Source organism: Ailuropoda melanoleuca, chromosome 2 (genome assembly GCF_002007445.2).
Source record: "Ailuropoda melanoleuca isolate Jingjing chromosome 2, ASM200744v2, whole genome shotgun sequence".
In the NCBI taxonomy this organism is placed as follows: Eukaryota; Metazoa; Chordata; class Mammalia; order Carnivora; family Ursidae; genus Ailuropoda; species Ailuropoda melanoleuca.
The window spans coordinates 94,167,724-94,193,176 of record NC_048219.1 but is presented as its reverse complement, the minus strand read 5'-3'; the positions used below and the strand labels follow the sequence as shown (position 1 = coordinate 94,193,176).

Sequence of the window (25,453 nt, the reverse complement as noted above, 5' to 3'; positions counted from 1 at the left end):
AGTCTTTATGCAACCTATCCCCCTTGATCTTCCTACACATACACACACTCTCTCTCTCACACGCACACACACACATGCACATGCACACTCACAGACACATGTATATTGCTTCTCCAACATCAATTTCCTTTCACTCTCAGTCTGCTCCCGCCATACAATCCTCCTTTGCTATTCCCCAGAAATGCCTCCTACACCTTGTGTTGGCTGTTGTCTCCACTTGGAAAGACCATCTCCCAAATATCATTGTCCCTAACTTTGTGTCTCTATAGTGTTTGTTCCAGGGCCGCCAGCTCAATGAGGCAACTGTTCACCACCCTATTCAAAATTATAATCAATCCTCTCGAATTCTCAAACACTTTTATGTTGACCTATGTTTTCTCTTTGTAGCATGCATCACCCTCTAACATACTAACCAATCCCCAATGCATTCGTTCTATTCTTTATTGATCTCTTCTATTGCTAGACTGAAAATTTCACAGAGGACAGAGATCATTGATATTTTGTTCACTGATATATCCTGAGAACTTGGAGCCATACCTGACATATAGTATGTCCTTGGAAAATATTTTTGAATGAATGGAGTCTTAAAATAAATTGTATGAGTTTTGTATCCCTTACCATTTCTGTTTAGTACATTCTGTTTTCTACTGAAATGGAAAATGATTCAATTTTATTCAGTTGACTTCAATAAATTTCTTTGATGACTTACTATGTATAGTTACATTTGATCATGTGTTTAAGTTTTGCTGGAACTCTCCTAGAAATAAGAGAGACAAGCAAATAAGAAACTAAGGAAATATGGAGCATTCTAAAAAAAAATAGATGCAAGCAAAGGCATAGAGAAAATGGTGGTTAATCCAAACGATGAACACTGACTGGAGAGCATATCAAAGTGAAGATAGTATATCAGAGCAATCTACCTTTAATAGTGGAGAAGAGAGAGAGTGGATTCCCAGGGAAGAGGATGGCATGATTGCAGACCGCAGGTGGAGAGCACCTAGTGTGTGATAAGCACAGGGATTATTTGGAGGTTTTTTGAGATGAAACAGAATGGGGCTGATCTAAAAGGTCTCTTCCATCTGAGACTTGTCCTGTAGGCAGTCAGGAAAAACTGGATGTTTTCAAAATTAGGGTGAAAACAGAAACCTTCTGTTCAAGGAAGTGTGGGATTTGAACTCACTAACCTAACCCAGGAGTAAATTCTACTCATGGCAGCCCCACTGTACTAGCAAGTTTGCCCTGTTAAATTGGGTTTATGTCCCTTGACTTTATTTCCTTCATTTGGATCTGAGAATAGGCCATGGTTGTGTGATCTTAATATAAAGTGCAGTCTTAAGTTTGTTAATTAAATAAATGAATTTGTTATGAGAAGACATGAAGCCATTATCACATATAAACACTGTATCAAATGAGTCAGAGGTATTTTAGATTTTTTTCTCACCTTACAGTTGCCCACTAATTACTTTTTATCCTGATTAGAAACAATGATCCCTCAGGCTTCTAGAAATAATTCCAATTAAGCATCACATAATACCACTTTAAAAACTTGGAAACCGGTCTAGATACCCTTTGACTCATGCTGGTTTTCCCTCACTGCCTCCGGGGTATGCAGAGCTTGAGAGGAACCTTTGTGCCTGACTGTTCCTTGGTTTCAAGGTCCTTGAAGCCTCAGGAAGAAGGAAAGTTTGAGCTACCAGACACCAGTGAAAATAAACAGTATAAGAGTTGTGGGCTGTGGAAACTTAAACAGACAGGGTCAATTTGAGCTTATATATGTTTATTCCCATCAAAAAATAGTGCACTTCTCAGACTGTAGCGTGGCATGCTAAGGGAAACATATGCGGTAAATATACCAGGCCTATGTCATCAAAAAGACAAGAGGTAAAAAATGTTGGCAAGTATGTGGAGAAAAGGGAACTTCTGTACAATTTTTGTGGCAATGTAACTGGGTACGACCACTATGGAAAACAGTATGGATCCTCAAAATGTTAAAAATAGGACTGCCATATGATCTAGCAATTCTGCTTCTGGTACTATATCCAAAGGGAATGAAAATACTAACTCAAAAAAGATACATGCACCCTCATATTCACCACAGCATTATTTACAATAGCCAAGACATGGAAATAACTTAAGTGTCCATCAATGGATGAAGGGATAAAGAATGTGGTATTTATATACAATGGAATATTATTTAGCTATAAAATTGAGGAAACCCTAGCATTTGCAACAAAATAGATGGACCTTTAAGGCATTATGCTGAGTGAAATAAATCAGAGCAGCACAAAAAAACAAAAACACAAGAACTTACTGAAATCAGACTGTGGATACCAGAGGCAAAATATGGGAAGAAAGGGGCAAATGGAGGAAAGTGGTCAAAAAGCACAAACTTCCAGTTGCAAAATAAATAAGTGCTAGGGGTGCAGTGCACAACATGCTGACTACAGCTAATACTGCTGCATGCTGTACAATATAGAGAAAAGTGAAGAGAGTAAATACTGAGTTCTCATCACGAGATACCCCCCCCTTTTTATTGTATCTGCTTGAGAAGGTGGATTTTAGTTGAACCTATTGTGGTAATTATTTTACAATATGTGTAAATCAAACCATCATCCTATATGCCTCAAACTTATACAGTGATATTGTCAATTATTTTTCAATAAAACTAGAAAAAAAAGAAGAAGCCTCCTTCGGAGGCTGAGCTTGTAGCATGACAAGTAATATGGTGATGTTCATAAAAACAGACTTGAGTGTATAATATGCAGGTCAATTTTGTATTTTTTCGCAGCATGCTTTATTGTGGTATCTTCACAATTGCCTTGGAAATGGTCCTAAAGCAAGTCATTCGCTGTCAAATCAGCTTTCTCCCCTCAGGACATATCTTAATTTTCAATTCTCACAGAGAGAAAAAAAGAAACGAAAGAAAGAAAGGAAAGCAAGAGAAACGAAAGAAAGAAAGGAAAGCAAGAAAGAAAGGAAGAAAGAAAAGAAAGAAGAAAGAGAAATGAAAGGAAAAGAAAAGAAAAGAAAGAAAGGAAGGAAGAAGGGAAGAAAGAAAAAGAAAAAAAGATTTTAAAATCACTAGATGAACAAACAAGGTCAAGTAAATCATACCCGGGGACCTTCTCTTATATATTTTAACCACAGAAAAGGAAGTATTAGAGGCGTCTGAAAGGGATAAAGAGAGACAGAGAAGGGTACAATGTGACAGAAGGCCTATTTGGAGTGAAAGCCAGTCTCATGGGGGTAACTAGTGAGCATTGGTTGTGGGGGCAGAGTGGGTGACTTGTCAGTATATGACCTACACTGGTCAATCAAACCTTCTTCTTACCTGGTAACCTTGTGTCCCTTATGAGTTGTCACATTGGCGGTTACCTCTGTAAGGAATGCCTTAATGCTGATCTACCCATTTCAATGGTGCTGAAGCCCCTCCCCCAAGGCTTTTCTGTGAATACTTTTCCACATAGGCTGCCTATGATCTGTTTGTCATACGGTCTTTCCCACTGGACAGTGATCTGTGGGAGGACAGGGAGTTACCCAGGCTTCCACCTTCCCAGACTACATCCCTAGCACCTAGCACATTACTTGGCATATTCCAGGAGATGTTTGCCATGTTTATTAAACACATGCCAGGGAGCCTGGGTGGTGCAGTCGGTAGAGCATCCGACTCTTGGTTTTGGCTCAGGTCATGATCTCAGGGACCTGGGATTGAGCCCCATGTCAGGCTCAGGCTCAGGGCAGAGTCTGCTTGGGACTCTCTCCCCTTCTCCTTTTGCACCCCCCCCCCCAATAAAAAATCTTTAACAAACACATACATGTCTCACATGTCTCCATGAAGGCAAGCCCCCATCTTCTCTTTGCTGTGACATAAGCACAGGGCACATATTGCAAACACACTCAACTTTGGTTTTGCCTGTTTAAATGCTTGTCAGCCTCAGCTTCTCTCTGGCCTTTGGGAAGGCAAACAGCCTGATGACAATATCAGCACCTTTTCTGGCTGGTATCCCTAAGATTCTATGTGATTGATGACTACGTGATCCTTCAGGTGACATCATGATTATCATGACAATGTCAGGATTACAAACAAGCATGCGATTCTGATTTATTGTTAATATCTCAATATTCAATTTGAAACAGAGGAAAGCACCAGAGACATAGCTTTAAATGAAATCTTCTTATGTGATTTATATGGAAAAGAATATCAGTCAGATGAATTATTTATCATTGCAAAATAAAATAACTCAACCGTTAATAATTATGGTAAGAGCTGTTAGATTTATGTACTAGAGTCATTATTAAGAACTTTGAAATCATTACAAATGGGGAGAAATATTGACAGTTAAATACATTACATCTATTAAAACTGTTGAGAGTTTATGCTAACCAGATAACTTTAGGAAGAACATTTTGTTCTTTTTGAACAAACAAATATTTCTGTAAAATTTTAAAATAACATGGGATAGAAAAATAAGAAATAAATAATCTTATAATTTAATGTGTGTAAAATTAAATAGTAAATTAGATTCATAACTTAGCCAAAACCACCATGAGGAACTATATTTCAATTATGATTGTTTGATTATATGTAAACCAGGAATCAAACAATTAAAAGAAAACTGCTTGAGAATTTTTATCATGAATAAAATATCTACTGTTTTACCTTAAAATTTCAGTACTTGTAAAAGTTTCACGCTCAATTATACCAATACTTATGGTAAATCATGCTTATAGGGTTGAGTCTAAATATTTAAATAAAAACTTCAATGAAATAATTATTAAGAATTGTCAACCATTTTCAACAAAGACAAGTAATTTTTGAGTTTTCCTCAAGTTATAAATCCCGGGTAACATATTCTTCCTAGAAAATATGCTAGTAAAACAATGCCTTTGTCTAATGATAATATACTGTGCACAAAAATCAAGGGATTTATTCAATGTACTGCTTCTGTCTAATCAGATATTTGGGAGAAAAACAATGAAAAGTCTTTTTTTCAAAAACCTCTGGAGCAAATTAATGATTATACTTTGTGATCTACTTCCTTGGCAAAAGATTTCAGGATCTTAGGCAGCTAGCGACACAGTAACTATTTGAAGCAATATTTTAGAATTTCTTCTAAACAGACAGATAAATGTGCCATGCAATGATATTAACAAAGGGATGGGGTTCTGAGTAATTTAAGAATTCCAAAGCTACAGTGTCTTCATCACATTTTTTCATTGTGTATTTAGCACTGCTAACATTAAAAAAATACTGATCATAAGTAAATATAAATATATATATACATATACACAAACATTGTCATGTTTATTGTTCTTTTTTAGTCAAAGACAAACTACATGATTTTTGACCTTCCACAGCATATGCAAAATATTTAACCAATATGAGAGGAAACTATCACATTTTAAAAAGGCTGTTTAAACAAAGGAACCTTAATGTTGCACCGTGCAGCTAACGATTAATGCAGGGCTTGCAGGGAAAGAAGTTTATTTGCTGGAATCTGCTGAATAAGTAATCAAATTGCTGTGCTTCAAGAGTGTAAGTATTTCTTACACAAAATCTGCTGTAAAGATGTACAAATCATTCCACTCCAGGGAAGAGGCTGAAATTGGTGTCATGCAATGAAAGCTGGGATGCAGATGGAAATTCAGAAGCAGTATTTGTGTGCCAATTATATTGCTTCGGACTCATTTCTAGATATAAGAATTAAGGACGAATTTGTTTCAAGTCTCTGTGAAACAGCAATTGCATACACAGATATCACAAATAAAAAAGATGGGAGGATAACAATCCTAACCCTGCTTCTGTAAATACACACCATTTTTTTCAAACAGTACACAAAACTTTTAGGTATGGAATGATTTCAGTGAAATCCCATGACTACCATTGGCCAAATCTCCAAATCCAAGAGTTGAAAGTAACTTTGTCTTCACATGATTCAGTTACAATTTAGAATAGTTTCATGACTTGATGGGCAACATCACCATCTCCAGCGTCCTATAGTAGCAGAGCTGAACCAAAGAGTCAGATGCCCCATTGACCTTAGTGGAAATGCTGTTTAGTTTTGCAAATGTGCCATGTAAACAGTGCAGAGCCAAATAGCCACTAACAGCGCTGAGAAGTGGTATCAAATTTTGGTCACATGACATTTGCAATTGTAACAATAATGGAGTAACAGTAATTTTATTGGGTAAAATTTAGGATTGCACTTGTATTCCAAAAGCTTACTATTGGGTGGTGATATGCAACTTCAGTCTTGGTCTTGGATTTGGTTAAATATTGACTTTAACACTTATGCCTAATGTTTATTAGATTTGATCAAAATATACATTCTTGTTTTTTTCCTCTTTCTACTTCTCTCTTTCTGAAAGATGCCTGATGTATGTGGAAATAGAAGAAGGTAAGTTATGCTCATTTCAGTTCAACTCAGCAATACCATCTCTGACAATACTAGATTCTGTGATAGCAAATAAGGAACCTAATTAACGAAGGGAGTCTTGAGGGTATTGTCTGCTCTCCCTCTCCTTCCATTCCATTCCATTTATATCTCTTGGCTTCTTTCTTTCCTGACTCTCATATCCTTCATAGTTTTCTTATTTTCAAATAAAATTATATTTGAAGACTTTTGAGCTATAAAAGGCAGCATGCTGATTAGAAAAAAATTGGAAAAGAAAAAATTAAAATTTTGAAAATGTTATTTTTCTATATAGGAATAACCATCTAATGACTTGAGTGCTTAACTTCCCTATTACCAAATATGGAGGCTCATAGAGTAATATCCTGAGAGTTTGTACAATTTTGTTTTTTATTTTCAGTTTGTGTTAAAAAATCAATATTATTCTATGTCCTTAAGTATTTCTCAAACTGTTTTTTTAATGCCTGTAACCTATTCAAGTATCTACATATACCATAATTTAAAAATGATTATGTAGTTTTGGATATTTGGTTAATTTTTTTTTATTTTTCTCAACTAGGTAATACAGTCAAGAAACTCTTTTTGCTGAAGACAAACAATTAAACTAGTTATAACTCATGTATGTATTTCTAAATTTTCCTTTAGATTTAAAGATGAAAGTGGAATCAAAGGATAAGAACTTTTGAAATTAAACTTATGGCTATTCTCATTTTATTTTCCATTTTGTGCACCACCAAAAGTTTATCAGAATGCTCAGCTCATTACCTTCCAACATTAAAAAAAAAATCTAATTTCCTATTACTGTTCTTTCTTTTGTTTTTTTCTGTGTTTGCCTTATAGAAATAATAGAACTAATTTAGACCTTGTAAATTTCTCTCATTTTGTTCAGGTCTACAGCAGGCACTCGGACTTTTATTTAATGATGAAATGTTTATCACATTCTTCATTAGTCAGGGTTTAAGAGAGAGAGAATTAAGGAACTAGCCATGTTGTTGGGGTTAATGTAGAGCATGAAATCATCGGCCATAATATCTCGCTTGCTAAAATGTAACACAGAGGCTGCTGAGGCCAGGGAAGGTTTTGGAGAAGGGCGTAAGCCTTTGGAATACCTAGGCCTGCGTGACCACTCTGCTTTTGGAATGGCGCGGGAAAATTGCCTTCCTGAAACTTTCCAAGCCCAAGCAGCCACCCTGTGATCTAAGATGTAGGCAATGTCCCTTAGGCTATGTTTAGCAGAACTCATAGAACATGCAAATTAGCATATAGTATCTTTCCTATAAACGTATCCTCCCAGTTTCAGTAAGACCCCTTGTCACACATCATGTGCTTGAGAAACAGTGATAAGGATTTGTGATTATCCTGAAGGAGCAATAAAAGCAGGAGAAAAGAAGAGCAAAGGGTCTTCGACTCTGAGGGTTGACCCCCGTACCTTCTCCTCTCTTTGACAGCAAAGTTGGGAGTTATCTTTCATCCATCAGTACAGGGATTGCTGACGATTCCCAGCACCATGTGATTGTGGACACTTGTAAATGTAAAATCTGCAAGGTAGGATGGCAAGCTGCAGACCCAGGGAAGAACTGATCTTCCAGTTCAAGTCTGAAAGCAGTCTGAAGGCAGAATTCCTATTCCTTAAGGGACCTCAGTCTTGTTCTCTTAATATGTTCAGCTGATTGAATGATGTCCACCCACATTATGGAAAGTAAGTGCATTCATCAAAGGCTCAAAGATTTAACTGTTATTTCCATTAAAAAAAATACAGCTTCATAGAAACATACAAACTGGGATTTGACCGTATCTGGGTACCACGACCCAGTCAAGTTGCCATATAAAATTAGGCATCATAAGTGTTCCAAAAAATCAAACTCAGCATAAACATTAAAAAAAACAAAACACAAAGCTATAAATTTAATCAAGCTACTAAGAAAACCATCTCTGTTATTTCTTTGAGCGACTAATTTGCAAACTTAGCTATGGGGACATGACAAATACCAGTGGCCACCTATGAAGGTGCTCTATCCAAGTGTCCTTATGAACACACATCATCTTAAACGATAATGCAGCCAAACTACATCCTAATGACAATGCCATAAAACATTTGACCTCTTCCTTCTAAAACACTTTGGGCCAGACATTTTAACTTACCAACTCCAGGATCCTTAGTATAATAGAGGATTCTCATATCTACCTCTCAGAATTCCTTTCACCATTATATCACAGAAGGCCTCTACCATAGTACCTGGCACAGAGTAGGCATTCAACAAGTTGCATGTCCCTCCCTCTCCATGTCACTATTCTTAAAACATCTGTCCCTTAACATTGAGTCAGAAGCAAGCAATATGATTATTCATTAAAAATTGGCCCAGGTAGGTGTCCTCCTGTCTCTTCACCTTTGTGTGGTTGAGTCAAATGATTGGAAGGGTATATTCCCAATAAATAGTAATAGTCAAAATGTTGGGTTGTTTTTACTACCCTTTGCAACATGGAGCAGACAGGGACTAACTGGATATTTTAACTAGATATTTTCTATTACGATAAAACATTATTATTATTAATATTATTATTATTATTTTGGAATACAGCTAACACTTGGCTACTGCTTAAGCTGACTATACATATTTATCCAATGATATGTGAATTATATGTATGTATATATATTATACACATACAAAAGTATAAATACACATAATACATATTTTCATTATCTCATAGCCATGTGGAATCACATGGTGGTTCTTTTAAATCTGTCTCCAAATCCAAACTTCATTCTAGATACACTCTTCTCATCCCCCATTACAGGTGGAAGTAATTCTGTTAATTCAGAGGACCAACTCACAATTTAGTAAGTGCAGTGTGAGTGAGTAGATGGCAATTATTGACAGGGAAGACTTTTCATTGGAAAGAGAATTCAATATTTGACTTGACAAACCAAAGACGTGCTTCATTCATATCTCCTAGATTCACCGAAACATTTCATTGTTTGTCTTATGAAGCAGCTTATATAAGCTGCTGATTAACAGAGAATATTGAGGCCATCCTGATATTGTCTGAATACACTTATTTTAAAATATGTATGATTTTTTTTAAAATCACTTGCCTGTAGATTAGTGAGGGGTAAGCAAACCTCATATGTCCCTTATGTGCTTAGAGCTCAGATTGCTAACCTATCAAATGGGGATTCTAATATCATTTTCCAGAAGCTTAACCAAGAGAAGCAGTCATGGGGTTTGAGGTCTTCATGCTAATATATTACTCTAAAAAGGAAAAATCAAATTAGGTTTGACTCTGGCTATCAGAGGAAAGAAGGAAAAAAATAACTTTGTTTAGCTGTTGGTTATCTAGTTAAAAATAACTAGATATAGGTAGATAGATGATAGATGATAGGTAGTTAGAAGATAAATAGATGATAGATAGATAGAGATAGGTAGATGGATAGTGGAATGCATGCTTTGCACAGAAACCAAGAAAATTTAAAATTTATGGAAGTGGTATATATCAGAAATTTGTAACATGTAGCATAAGAAATTTCAAGGAAAAGAGAAAGTAGCAGGCAAGCAATAGCAGTGTCAGGAGCTCAGCCAGGTTAGAAAGAAACACAGACGAGACCCCATAAAGAAAAGCTGGCTCGCTAGGTCCGGAACCAGGTGGCAAGGAAGCAGATAAGCAGATGGTGCTATTGGCCAGACAACAAATGAAGTGTGAAGTGATCTAAAGATCTAGAAAATATGTGTGAATTACAAGAAGGTGTGTGCTCCATGCCTGGCCCTGTGCCTTGTTTTGAGTGCTTGTTTTAGGTTGTAGGCATCTTGAGTGTCTCACATGCTTTCTTGATGGTCTGCCATTCTCTGCATAGTCATTGCTATGATAAATGGCCCTGAAGCCTGTGAGTTTCTACCATCTGAAGGTGAATGCCCAGAGCTTCTTGCTTCTCCCATTACTTCTTCACACAGTGGCCCACAGTACAAAGGTAGAATGTAGTTTCCTAGTTGCTGAGAAGCTATGTGACAACACCTGGAAATGTGGGTATGTGTGTAGGTAAGGACTGTCATAGGAGACAAAATGAAGTCAATGGATAAATTGCCTCTTCAATGTTCCCTCCACTGGGTGGGCCTTAAGCTTAGTTTTCCATGCACCTGTTAGAAGGCATGCTGTGTCTCTTGGTGAACTAATGACTAGCTTTAAAACACACCATCTGTTATTTGTTTTTCTGTCCTATTATGCTCACTTACATTTTCCTCATTCTTGCTGGTCTAGAGTTGCCCTTTACAATAATGCGTTAGCACATAGGTTCTGTTTTGAGCTGTGTTTTCTGGAGAACATGAGCTAACACAATAGTTCTACAAATAGTACGAGAAAGCAGACACTGAGGATGAGGTTTTGTATTTGCATTGCCTACTCATCTGAGACCAATAAGATCCCATTCTTGGTGGGCACCAGAGTAATTATTATCCTAGCATGTAGTAACCTCAAAATTACTAAAACTTTCACCTGTGCTTAATTGAAATGAGAGGCAAGTGAAGGGCAGGTCACTGGGAGAACAAATAGCTGTGACGTTTAATCAGCGTGACATAAATATATACTTAACAACCTCCTTTGATAGCGTTGGAGCCCTGCAAAAGAAAATTCATGGGCTTAGGGGAATTACTTGCCAATTTAAGGCACACCCTGAGAGTCAGAGCTCCTTGACTGTAGTCTTAAAAGAGCCCCTATCTTCAGCTTCAGGAAACGTTAAAGTTAAAAATCAAGCCCAGACTCTTATTTTGAGGATAGCAGGAATGTAAAGGAGACAAAAACATGCCTCCTTATCTCCATTATCAAAGGCAGAGCCTGGGTAGAAAAGAGTGAGATCCTTAGACCAGGGATAGGGACATTTTAGTGGATGAGTCCAGCTTTACTGGGGTATAATTTAAATATAAAGCACTACACATTTTACAGTGCACAATCTCATAAATGTTGGCATAAGCATAGGCTTATGAAATCATCACTAAAATCAAGAAAATAAACAGATATATCACCCTCAAAATTCTCCTTTTGTTATTCCTCCCTCCAGCCCCTTTGCCATGCAATCACTGATTTGCTTTCTGTCACTAGAAAGAAGATCGTATCTTCTAAAATTTTATAAAAGTGAAATGAAACATTATGAACTCTTTTTTTTTTTTTGCATGCTTCTTTTACTAAGTGTAACTAGGCTGGGATTCATCCAAATTTTCATGTGTATCAATAATTCATTCCATTTTATTTCTGAGTAGTATTCTATTGTACAGATATACCACAATTGTTTATACATTTACCTCTTGATTGATGCTGGAGTTGCTCCAAATTTGGGGCTATTATAAGCAAAGTGCTATGAAAACTTATATACAAGGCATTGGATGGGCACATACATTTATTTTTTCAATAGATGCCAAGGAATAGAAAGACCAGGTCATATAGTAAGAATATGTTTAACTGGTTATCTCATTTTGAAAGTAGTTGAATCAATCATTCTTTTTTTTTCTTTTCTTAGCAGTGTAAGGGAATTCTAATTGCTTTACACTGTTGTTTAAGTTGGTATAGTATTCTATTGGAGTGTAATGGAATATCATTGTTATAATTTCCATTTCTTTAATGATAATGATGTTGAATATTTCTTATGGGGTTATTTGATATAAGCATCTTTTTTGGTAAAAAATCTTTTCAAATCTTTTGTCCTTTTTTTTGCTTGTTTTCTTACTACTGAGTTTTAAAATGTTTTCATATATTTTGGATACAAGTCATTTATTGGATATGTGATATGTAAATATTTTCACTTAGTCTGTTGCTTGTCTTTTCTTTCTCTTAACAGTGTATTTTCAAGAGAAAAAAATATTTATTTTGATACAGCCAAATTTTTATTTATTTATGTATTTATTTATTTATAGGCAATGATTTTGGTGTTGGCAACTAAAAAATTGTTGTCTACGTCAAGATTACATTTAATCATGTATTTTCTTCTAGTATTATAGTTTTAGGTTTTTATTTAGGGCTGTGATCCATTTTGAGTTAATATTTTATATGGTCAAAATTAAGGATCAATTTTTTTTCCTGTTTTTTAAGGATCAATTTTTTTCTTTTTTTTAAGATCTTTTTTTTTTTTTTTTTCTTTTTCATGGAGTAGTCAATTATTTCAATTCTGTGGAAAAGACTGGCTGTTAGGTAATGGAATGGGACTTCTCCTTTAACAAAAATAAATTGATTGTATAAATGTATTTCTGCACTTTCTGCCTATTCCAATGACCTATTCAAATAGCTTGATGCCTATATAACACTGTCTTGATTATTACAGCTTTATAATAAGTATTGAAGTTAATGTAATCCTTCCAGTTTTGTTCTTTTTTATTACAATAAATATATTTTTGGCTCTTTAATTTCTGTAAGAATCTTGGGATCAACTTCTCAATTTTTATAACAAAATCCTGCCAGGACACTGATATGTTGAATCTAGAAATTCATTTGAGGAGGCTTGACTTCTTAAAAATATTCTTTCATCCATGAAAACAGTCTATCTCTCCATTTACTTATGTCTTTTTAAATTTATCTCAACATTGTGTTTAGTTTACAGTGTACAGGTCTTAAACATCTTTTATCATATTTGTCCCTATTATTTCATAGTTTTGATAGTGTTGTAAACAGTATGTTGTTGCTTTTTTTTTTTACTTTAATTAAATTTCTGATTGTTGTAACTTTAATTAAATTTCTGATTGTTGTATCTGCAGTTGTTTTTTGTTTGTTTAATGATCTAGGATCCTATAGACAAACTAAAATTCAGTTACTTTTTCTAGTAGGACCTTTTTTTTTTGTTAAATTCCATAGGATTTTCCTCATAATTGATGAGCTAGGACAGTCATATGTTTTCAGTTTGAAAGCTTTTCACTTATTTTCTATTGAATGGAAGCCAAAGGTAACTTTGTGGTTCCACTGGGAATCGAACCCAGGATCTTCTGTGTGTAAGGCAGATGTGCTAACCACTACACCATAGAACCTGAAGATTCCATTTATTTTCTTTCTTTCTTTTTTATTTTATTTTATTTATTTTATTTTTTTGTCTTACTACAATGGCTAGAATGTTCAGCACTAGGTTAAGTTAAAGTAGTGAGAGGAAACATTTATGCCTCCGTTATACAATGTTAGCTTACAGGTTTTTCATAAAAGCCCTTTATCTGGTTGAAGAAATTTTCTTCTTTTTTAGTTTGCTGAAATATTTTTATCAGGAATGGATGCCAAATTTTGACAAATTATATTCCTGCATATGTTGAGATAAGTTTTGTTAATATTTTGAAGTATAGTGATAGATTTTTGAATGTTAAATCAGTCTTGCAGCTCCAAGATAAGCCTTAGGTGGTGATGGTGTATTATCTTTTTACAAATAGTTGTATTCAACTGGATGAATTTTGTTAAGAATTTTTGAATTTGTGCTCTTGAGTGCTTTGAATTTGATTTTGATATGTAGTTTATTTGTTTGTTTTTGTATCAGAATTATGCTGACCTCATAGAAACAAATAAGTCTTCACTCTTTTTTTTTTAAAGATTTTTATTGATGAAGAATTATTTATGCCTTTAAGGCTTAGTAGATTTTGTAGTGAACCCATTTGGGCTTGGAGTTTCCTTCGTTGAAAATTTCAACCTATAAACTTAGTTTCTTTAGCAGATTCCAGACAATTCAAATTATCCCTTATTCCTCATGAGTTTTGCTAGTTAATATCTTTCAAAGAATTTGTTAATTTTATGTAACTTGTTGACTTTATTGACATTAAAACATTCAAAACTCTCAACTAAGCAGTTGTAGAAGAAATGTGCTTCAACATAGTAAAAGCCATATATAACAAACCCACAGATGACATCATAGTCTTTGGTGAAAAGCTGAAAGATTTCCTCTAAGATCAGAAACAAGACAAGGATGGGCATTCCCATCAGTTTTATTCAACAGAGTATTGGAAGTCCTGGCCAGAGCAATTAGGCAAGGGGAAAAAAAAGTAAAAGGCATCCAAATTGAAAAGGAAGAAATTAAAAAAATCATTATTTCCAGATGGCATGATATCATATATAGAAACCCTATATACTCCACTCAAATACTATTACAACTAGTAAATGCACTCATTAAAGTTATAGGGTACAAAATCTTAATAGAAAAATTTGTTGCATTTCTATATGTTAGTAATGAATTATCAGAAAGAAAATTTAAGAAAATAATCTCACTTAGAATTGCATAAAAGAAATACCTAGAAATAAATTTGGACAAAGAAGTAAAGATCTGTACACTGAAAACTATGACATTGGTAACAGAAATTGAAGAAGACACAAATAAATGCAAAAATATTTAGTGCTCAAGGATTGGAAGAACTAATATTGTTAAAATGTTCACACCACCAAAAGTAATCTACAGATTCAGTGCAATCCCTATCAAAATTCCTATGGCATTTTTCACAGAAACAGAAAAAAAACAATTCTAAAATTTCTATAAAAACAAAAAGACCCCTAAATAAAGCAACCTTGAGAAAGAACAAAGCTGGAGGCTTCACAATTCCTGGCTTCAAACTATAGTATAAATCTATATTAATCAAAATAGTATGGTATGGGCATAAAAGGAAAATGGTATGGGGATTTCTCAAGAAATTAAAAATAGGGTACCTGGGTTGCTCAGTTGGTTAAGCGCCCAACTCTTGATTTTTGTCTCAGGTCATGATCTCAGGGTCGAGATTTAGCTCTTGTTGGACTCCACTCTGTGCATGGAGCCTGCTTAAGATTCTCTCTCCCGCCTCTTCCTCCCCTCTCTCTTTCTCTCACTCTCTCAAAATAAAGTAAAATAAGAAAATAAAATATAAAACAAAGAAATTAAAAATAGAATTATCATATGATCCAGCAATTCCTCTTCTGTATATTTATCCAAAGGAAATGAAAGCACTCACTTAAAAAGATCTATGCAGCCCCCAATTATGACTGCAGTATTATTCACAACAATGAAAACATGGAAAGAACCTAAGCATCCATCAATGGCTGCATGGATAAATATGTAAGATCACACACACACACACACACACACACACACACACACACACACGGCAGAATATTATTCATCCAGAAAAAAGAAGAAAATTTTGCCGTTTGTGGCAACATGGATGCCCTTGAGGGCATCATGCTAAGTGAAATAAGTCTGACAGAAAGAGACTAGAGCCAGATGATCTCATATATACGTGGAATCTTTCAAAAAAATAAAAGGTGGGGGCATGTGGGTGGCTAAGTCATTTAAACATCCAAATCTTGATCTCAGCTTAGGTCTTGATCTCAGGGTTGTGAGTTTGAGCCCCATGTTGGACTCCACACTGGACATGTAGCCTACTTAAAAAAAAAAAAAAAAAAGACAAAAACTAAACTCATGTGCAGCATAGTGATTGTAGTTAACACTGTGTTGTAAATTTGGAAATTGATAAGAGAGTAAACCTTAAAAATACTCATCCTAAGAAAAAAAATTAACTACATGTGGTGATGGATGTTAACTAGGATTATTGTGGAGATCATTTTGCAAAATATTGAATCATTATGTTATATACCTGAAACTATCATAGTATTATATGTCATTATATCTCAATTTAAAAAAATATTTATTGAGGATCTAATTTATAACAGCTGCTTCTCTCAGTGTTGTGGATGTAAATAATATCTTCTTTCCCTATATCTATGAGGAATGACTTCATCTTTAAACTTTTTTTTTCTTCAAAATGTTAATTATTAAACTGGTTGTGGGGTATATGGAGAATCTCTGTAATATTCTTACAACTTTTTTATAAATATAAAACTACTCTAAAATATTATTAAATGTTTAAATATTCAAAATAGTCCCTTATTATCATTTTAATACCTTTAGAATTTATCATGATGTCAACTCTCTCACTCTTGATGTTAAAAATCTTTGTCTTCTTTTTCCTGATCAGTCTGAATAGGGTTATCAATTTTATTAACATACCAAAGAACCAGCTTTTTACTTCAATGATTTTTTTGACTATTTGTGTCTTCTATTTCATTTGTTTCTACACTGATCTGTATATATTTCCTTCTCCTTTATTGAGGTTTTATTTATTCTTCTTTTTGTGGTTTCCTAAAGTAAAAGTGAGGGCCACTGTTTGGAGACCATTCTTTTTGAATATTGTTTTTAATTAAGTGCAATAAACTTTGCACTTGACTGGGTAAGTTTCCTTTACCCGAATCCCATAAATTTTGACATGATTTGTTTTTTATTATAATTTATTTCAAATACATTCTGATTTCTATTTTTTTAACGATTGATTCATTTATTTGAGAGAGAGAGTGCACGAGAGAACATGAGCTGGAGAAGGAGAGAGAATCTCAAGTAGTGTCTGCACTGAGCACAGAGCCCAATGCAGGGCTTTATCCCAGGACAAGATCATGACTCCAGCTGAAACCAAGAGTCAATGCTCAACTGACTGCCACCCAGGCAGCCCTCTAATTTCTATTTTGAATGTAACTTTGTACCATAGGTTATTTAGAAGTGTTTTTTATTTGGGAAAGTTCCAGATATCTTTCTATTATTGATTTTTAATTTAATTCCATTCTGGTCAGAAAACAAAGCCTTAGTTGCTTGACTCAATTTAAATTTATTATAACTTATTTTATGTTTCAACATATGATCAATAGGTCACATTTATATGATATAATATGATGTTATATGATAGAATAAGATATGATAGATCATATCATTGGTAAATGATTTATTTGTGTGAATATGAAAAGAATGTGTACTCTACTGTTATTGCATGAAGTGTTCTATAAATGTCAATTTGATTAAGTTGGACAATAATGTTTTCAAGTTTTCTGAATCTAACACTTGTTTAATAAATTATTGAAACTATATGTTGAATCTTTGCTATAATTGTGGATTTATTTTTTTCTCCTTACAGTTTTATTAGTTTTTGTTTTATATATTTCAGAATTCTATTATCATATGCATAAACATTTAATATTGTATGGGCTCTTCAAAAATTGAACTTTTATCATTACGAAGTTACCCTGTTTATCCCTACTAATGTATTTTCCTTTATTATGTCTGATAGCAATATAGCTATATAAGCTTTTTCTTTATATTAGGGTTACCATGACATATCTTTCTCCAGCCTTTTACATTTTTTTATTTGTGTCTTTGTATTTAAAGTGGATTTCATATAGACAGTACATAGATTTTTATCTAATCTGACAATGTTTGCGTTTGCAGTTTTGATTTGCATTTTCTTGATGATCAGTGATATTGAGCATCTTTTCATTACCTGTTGGCCATCTGGATGTCTTCTGTGGAAAAATGTCTATTCATGTCTTCTGCCTATTTTTAACTGGTTTGTTTGTTTTTCTATTCTGTTCTATTGATCTATGTGTCTATTTTTGTGCCAGTACCATAATGTTTTGATCATTACAGCTTTGTAATAGAACTTGAAGTTGGAATTGTGATGCCTCCAGATAGCATATCACTTTTAATAGATATGTTACAATAAAAGAAATATTTAAATTCACAATTTAAATTTCATTTGCAAAAATCTAGAAAAAGAGCAGCATATTAAACCTCAAGAAAATTGAAAGAAATTATAAAAATAAAAGCTGAAGTTATTGAAATGGAAAATTACTTATAATATGGAAAATCAGAACCGAGGTGGTTTTTGACAAAATTAATAAAAGTGAACAGCTCCTAATAAAACTGAGCAATAAAAGGAAGAAGTGAAGTACAACTATTATGATCAATAATAGTTCAAAAAAGGTACATCATTAAAAATCTTGTGAAAAAAGATTTGAAAAATATTACATGAATAAATTTAGCAAATTAAATAGGCACAGTTTTTAATATAACTTACCAAAAACTGCAATGAGATGAATATATGACTATTCCTGTATATTTAAGAAATGAAAAATATTATTAAAAATACTCTTACAATAAAATTATAGGTCCAGGTACCTTACCTGAGGAATTCTTCCAAACATGTAAGAAAGATACATATTTACATATAAATAAACTCATAATAAAAAATGTCATAACCAGGAAGCTGAGAGGAGATAAGGTAAAATTATTTAACAAAACTAATTAAATAAAATAAAGACAGAAAATAAGCATCAAAGAAGGAAAAGCAAAAGGGGCAAATGGAAGAGAAATGGAAGAGTGCAGCCTTCAACTCAAATATATAAATAGTCATATTGAATGTAACTAGATTAAGCAATTAAATGTAGAGATTGTTCCATTAGTGAGGGAAAGATTTAGTAATACATATTTATTTAAAATGCACCTGAAATTTAAAAACAGAAATAGGTAAGAGTAAGCATATGGAAAAATTATACCATAAAAAGAGTAAGCATCAAAAAAGTCATGCATATTAAGTAGATGTGAAATCAAAGAGTACTATGATAGTTAAAAGAATAATTTCATAATGATAAATTAGAAAATCTAATTAGCATCGTTGAACTCCACTATCCACAACTACAAACTATATATTATTCCCAAGTTAATATGGAATAGACATATGTTTGGCATAGGATAAATCTCACTAAAATTAAAAATTTGCAAAGTTCAGAGAGTTCTCTATAGTAGCATTAAGTTACAATGAATAACACTAAGTTATCTAGAAAATTCTGAAATATTTAGAAATTACATATCACACTTCTAACCAACTCATGAGTCAAAAAGAAATCATAGGGAAAATTAGTAAATATATCAAACAAAAAGATTGGTGTGATATTGTTACAGCAATGTTTAGAGGAAAATTTATAGTTTTAAATGCTTATATAAGAAAAGAAAAATGTTTAGAACTAATTACCTATTACAAAACTATAAGGAAGCTGACAGAATGGGAGAAGACATTTGCAAATGACATATCAGATAAAAGGTCAGTATCCAAAATCTACAAAGAACTTACCAAACTCAATACCCAAAAACCAAATAATCCAGTTAAGAAATGGGCAGAAGACATGAATAGACACTTTTCCAAAGATAACATCCAGATGGCTAACAGACGTATGAAAAAATGCTCACCATCCCTCATCATCAGGGAAATACAAATCAAAACCACAATGAGATACCACCTCACAACTGTCAGAATGGTTAAAATTAACAACTCAGGAACAACAGATGTTGGTGAGGATGTGGAGAAACAGGAACCCTTTTTGCACTGTTGGTGGGAATGCGAACTGGTACAGCCACTCTGGAAAACAGTGTGGAGGTTCCTCAAAAAGTTAAAAATAGAACTACCCTAAGACCCAGCAATTATACTACTAGGTATTTACTCAAAGGATGTAAAAATGCCAACTTGAAGGAAAAGATTCACCTCAATACTTATAGTAGCACTATCAACAATAGCCAAATAATAGAAAAAGCCCAAATCTCCATCAGCTGATGAATGGATAATGAATACACACACACACACACACACACACACACACACACACACATATATATACACACACACATATATTTCAGTGGTTAATTATATATATATATATATATATATAATAGAATATTACTCAGCGATCAAAAAGAATTAAATCTTGCCATTTGTAACAACATGGATGGAACTAGAGTGTATTATGTTAAGTGAAATAAATAAGTCAGAGAAAGGCACATATCAAATGATTTCACTCATGTGGAATATAAGAAACAAAACATATGAACATAGGGGAAATGAAGGAAAAGTAAAATAAGATAAAAACAGAGAGGGAGCCAAACCATAATAGACTCTTAAATATAGAGAACAAACTGAGGGCTGCTGGAGGGGAAGTGGGTGATGGGCAGTAAGGGGGGCACTTATGGGGATTGAGCACTGGATGTTGTATGTAAGTGATGCATCACTAAATTCTACTCCAGAAACCAATACTACACTATATGTTAACTAACTTGAATTTAAATTAAAAGAAAAAGTAATTACCTTTTTCTTTTTTTACCAGAAGAGGTAGAAAATGAAAGCAAACTGAACATGAAGTAAGCAGAAGGCAGGGAGTAGTAATTAAACATACACACACACACACACACACACACACACACACACACACACACACAAAGAAATGGAAAACAAACAGCAGACAAAATTTGTGAAACCAAGTTTTTTGGATTTAAGATTAAAAATTTCTGAGCTCCTAACACGATTGCTCTGAGAAAAAAAGAGAGTAAACACAAATTTTCAATATCAGGATTATGTCAGTATAGATGCCATAAATATTAGTAAATGATGAGGCTGTATTACAAAGAAATATTCTAGAAATTTGATAAATGAAGAGGACATATTCTTTGAAAAACATGACTCATCAAAACTGACTCTAGAAAAAGTAAAATATCTGAATAGCCCATATCTAGAAAAAAAAAATTGAACACATACAAAAGACTCCAGGCCCAGTGGTTTCCTTTTTGACTTCTATGAGGCATTCATAACAGATATGATACAAGTCTTAATGAAGTAGGCATCCTGCCTTTGACCATGGCTCCGAAGGGCTTATTGCATATGATTGGTGAAAGGATGTGGGTTTCTCACTTCTTTTTCTTTGGATTTCAGCTCTCCTTCTGTTTTCATCACCCATGCTCACCCTTGCTTTGGTGATCATTAACCACTGAAATTCTGGTGCTTTTAGAGGGCTTGTTTGTGTGGCCTTCCCCCTCACCCAAATGCGCACTTCAGTTTCTGTGTTGTACCCTTTACTAGTACATGTAACAATTTAGTTAAATACAGGAGTCTAACTTGTCAATGCTTTATCTGAGAAAATTATCCATCTCCCTTTCTTTCCATACTAATGTCAATCATAATATCCTCAGCTCAATTTTAACTTTCCTGTGTTAAATGTCATGTTTTTCTTCTTCATGGAATTTATTTTGGTGACAATTTTTCTTTTTTTTCAATTCTATTAATTCTATTTAGTCTGTTACTTTTTCTACAGTTTTAGATTTTTTTAATATCCTGTATATTTTTGATATCCATTTACTGCACATTGCAGATTGTTCTAATATCGGGTCCTGAAATGATTAAATCTTATGTTAGAGGACCTCTAGCATATAAATATATGCTTCCTGATGCATTTTTCTATTTGAATTTGTCATTACTGGAGGTCTTCGTATAGGAATCCATAGAGCATGGGTTGTAGGTGTTTCTGTACAAAAAGTTCCCCTTTCACATCTACCAGGCATTACAGGCTTGTTATAGTGCTGAACTTCTTTGTAATATCAATAATTTGTGTGGGTGTTTCCCAGACTTCTGTGTACTGAATATCATAGGCTGTTGACTAAGAAAAAGGACAGAGCTGAAATAAAATAAAAGCATTCATTTGGTGTCTCAGAATTACAATTCCGGGAGCACAGATTCATGTAACAATGCAAACTGTGCCCCACCCCCCCCCGGCAGAATAAAAGCCAAGGGTTTTTAAAAACAGAAGGGAATGCTTGAATGTGCTGTTTATAAAGAATTTTGATTGCTGTTGACAGCAGAAAAGCAGTCTTGGCTGAATGTAATTGGTTGCTAAGGCTATTACTAAGCAAAGTCTCTTGTAGCAACTTGCTGGTGTTCAGGCTGAATTCTTGGAATATGTACAGTTTGTCTCAGTTCAAAATTCTTGGTTTTACCTGATAAGGATGTGCATAAGGTCTCCTTCCTAAATGGCTTCTCAACTATTTTAAAATCCTTGGATGGCAGGGAATCCATTTCATTTTACCTTTTGTAAGGCTAAGAACTTGAACGTTTTTATTTCTTTAGCTTTTGAAAATTTAGTAGTATACAATTTTTTATTGTATCAATTTATTAATTGATTGGACCAATTTATTATTTGAAACAAATATATAATATTATCATTATTATTGACCTTTTAATTCCTTATTCAGATACTGGTAAATTTTCATACTCTATGAAGTAGAATTATGAATATTTAGATGAAGACATGGCCCCTGTCCTAAATATAGCATATGTATACCTAGCTATATTCACCCAAATTCATAAGTGTATATATACACACACACACCAATATTGTAAAGGCAATGTTGGTGACTAAATAATCGATGATGAAAATGTGTGTTATAGATAATAGGGACCATAATTTATTCCTCTTTAGGGAATTTTCCAAATGGGGAAAATACTTGGATTACTAAAACATGAAAAAGGTTTACTTTGTAGTAGTATCCCTTTTAAAAACGCACTCTTAAAGATTAAATGCAGCTTAACTATAAAAGGAAATGCATAGAATCTGAGATTAAAGAGTAAGCTATCCTGAGAATGTATTTTATTTTTTATTTTATATGTTGTTTTCTTTAAGTTTTTTTATTATATTATGTTAGTCACCATACAGTACATCCCTGATTTCTGATGAAAAGTTAGATGATTCATTAGTTGCGTATAACACCCGTTGCACCATGCAATACGTGCCCTCCTTACTATCCATCACCAGCCTATCCCATTCTCCCACCCCCTCCACTCTGAAGCCCCCAGTTTGTTTCCCAGAGTCCATTAATCTCTCATGCTTCATTCCCCCTTCTGATTACCCCCGCTTTCTTTATCCATTTCGTCTCCTACCGATCTTCCTAGTTCCTATGTTCCATAGATGAAAGAAATCATATGATAATTGTGCTTCTCTGCTTGACTTATTTCACTTAGCATTATCTCCTCCAGTGCTGTCCATGTTGCAGCAAATGTAGAGAACTCGTTCTTTCTGATAGCTGAATATTATTCCATTCTATATATGGACCACAACCTTAATCCAGTCACCTGTTGAAGGGTATCTTGGTCCCTTCCATGATTTAGCTATTGTGGACAATGCTGCTATGAACATTGGGTTGCATGTGGCCCTTCTCTTCACTACGTCTGTATCTTTGGGGTAAATACCCAGGAGTGCAAAGGCTGGGTCATAGGATAGCTCAATTTTTAACTTTTTAAGGGACCTCCACACCGTTTTCCAAAGTGGCTGTACCAACTTGCATTCCCACCAACAATGTAGGAGGGATCCCCTTTCTCCACATCCTCTCCAGCAATTGTTGTTTCTTGCCTTGTCAATTCTTGCCATTCTAACTGGCGTAAGGTGGTATCTTAGTGGGGCTTTGGTTTGAATTTCCATGATGGCTAATGATTTTGAACATTTTTTCATGTGTCTGTTAGCCATTTGTATGTCACCCTTGGAAAAGCATCTGTTCATATCTTCTGCCCATTTTATGATTTGTTTATTTGTTTCTGGCATATTGAGTTTGAGAAGTTCTTTGTAGATCGTGGATACCAGTCTTTTATCTGTAGCATCATTTGCAAATATCTTCTCCCATTCTGTGGGCTGCCTCTTAGTTTTTTTGACTGTATCCTTGGCTGTGCAGAAGATTTTTATCTTGATGAAGTCCCACAAGTTCATTTTATCTTTTGTTTCTCTTGCCTTTGGAGATGTGTCATGAAAAAGTTGCTTTAGTCGATGTCCTAGAGGTTGCTGTCTATGTCTCCTCTAAGATTCTGATGGACTCCTGTCTCACATCAAGGTCTTTCATCCATTTGGAGTTTTTCTTTGTGTATGGTGTGAGAGAGTGGTCAAGTTTCAATCTTTTGCATGTAGCTGTCCAATTTTCCCAGCACCATTTATTGAAGAGACTGTCTTTTTCCACCAGATGTTTTTTCCTGCTTTATCAAAGATTAGTTGCCCAAAGAGCTGAGGGTCCATTTCTGGGTTCTCTATTATGTTCCACTGGTCTATGTGTCTGTTTTTGTGCCAGTACCATGGTGTCTTTGTGATCACAGCTTTGTATTACAGCTCAAAATCCGGCGTGCCCGCAGCTTTGTTTTTCCTTTTCAACAGTTCCTTGGCAATTCGGGGCCTTTTCTGGTTCCATACAAATTTAAGGACTATTTGTTCCAGTTCTTTAAGAAATGTCATCGGTATTTTGATTGGGATAGCATTGAAAGTGTAGATTGCTCTGGGTACCATGGACATTTTAACTTAATTAATTCTTCCGATCCATGAGCATGGAAAACTTTTCCATCTTTTTGTGTCTTCCTCAATGCCTTTCAAGAGTGATTTATAGTTTCTAGAATATAGATCCTTTACGACTCTGGTTAATTCCAAGGTAACGTATGGATTTTGGCTCTATTGTAAATGGGATGGATTCCCTAATTTCTCTTTCTTCAGCCTCATTATTCGTGTATAGAAATCCGGGGTGCCTGGGTGGCACAGTCGTTAAATGTCTGCCTTTGGCTCAGGGCATGATCCCAGCGTTCTGGGATCGAGCCCCACATCAGGCTCCTCCTCTGGGAGCCTGCTTCTTCCTCTCCCACTCCCCTTGCTTGTGTTCCCTCTCTCGCTGGCTGTCTCTCTCTGTCAAATAAATAAATAAAATCTTTTTAAAAAAATGGAACTGATTTCTGAGCATTGATTTTGTATCCCGCCACATTACTGAATGCTCTATAACTTCTAATAGTTTGGGAGTGGATTCTTTTGGGTTTTCCATATAGAGTATCATGTCATCTGCGAAAGAGACATTTTGACCTCTTCTTTGCTGATTTGGAGACATTTTACCCCTTTTTGTTGTCTGATTGCTGTTGCAAGGACTTCTAGTACTATGTTGAATAATAGTGGTGAGAGTGGGCATCCTTGTCGTGTTCCTGATCTTAAGGGAAAGGCTTCCAGCTTTTCCCCATTGAGAATAATGCTTGCAGTAGGCTTTTCATAGATGGCTTTTATGAGATTGAGAAATGTACCCTCTATTCCTACACTCTGAAGGGTTTTAATCAGGATAGGATGCTGTATTTTGTCAAATGCTTTTTCTACATCTATTGAGAGAATCTTATGATTTTTGAATTTTTCTTTCTGGATAAAATCTAAGACTGATAGATTTGTGAATGTTGGACCACACTTGCATCCCAGGGATGAATCCTACTTGGTCATGATGGATAATCCTTTTAAAGTACTGTTGGATTCTATTAGCCAGTATCTTGTCGAGGATTTTGGCGTCCATAATCATTAGGGAAATCAGTCTGTAATTCTACTTTTTGATGGGGTCTTTGCCTGGTTTGGGGATCAAGGTAATATTGGAATCATGG

At 34.5% G+C, this 25,453-nt stretch overlaps 1 non-coding gene across 1 annotated transcript; it reads right to left on the bottom strand.

The window, feature by feature from the left end:
• Positions 1-13,338: 13,338 nt before the first annotated feature.
• TRNAV-UAC lies at positions 13,339-13,411 on the bottom strand. The gene has a single exon. It is a non-coding gene; the product is annotated as a tRNA-Val (tRNA).
• Positions 13,412-25,453: the final 12,042 nt, after the last annotated feature.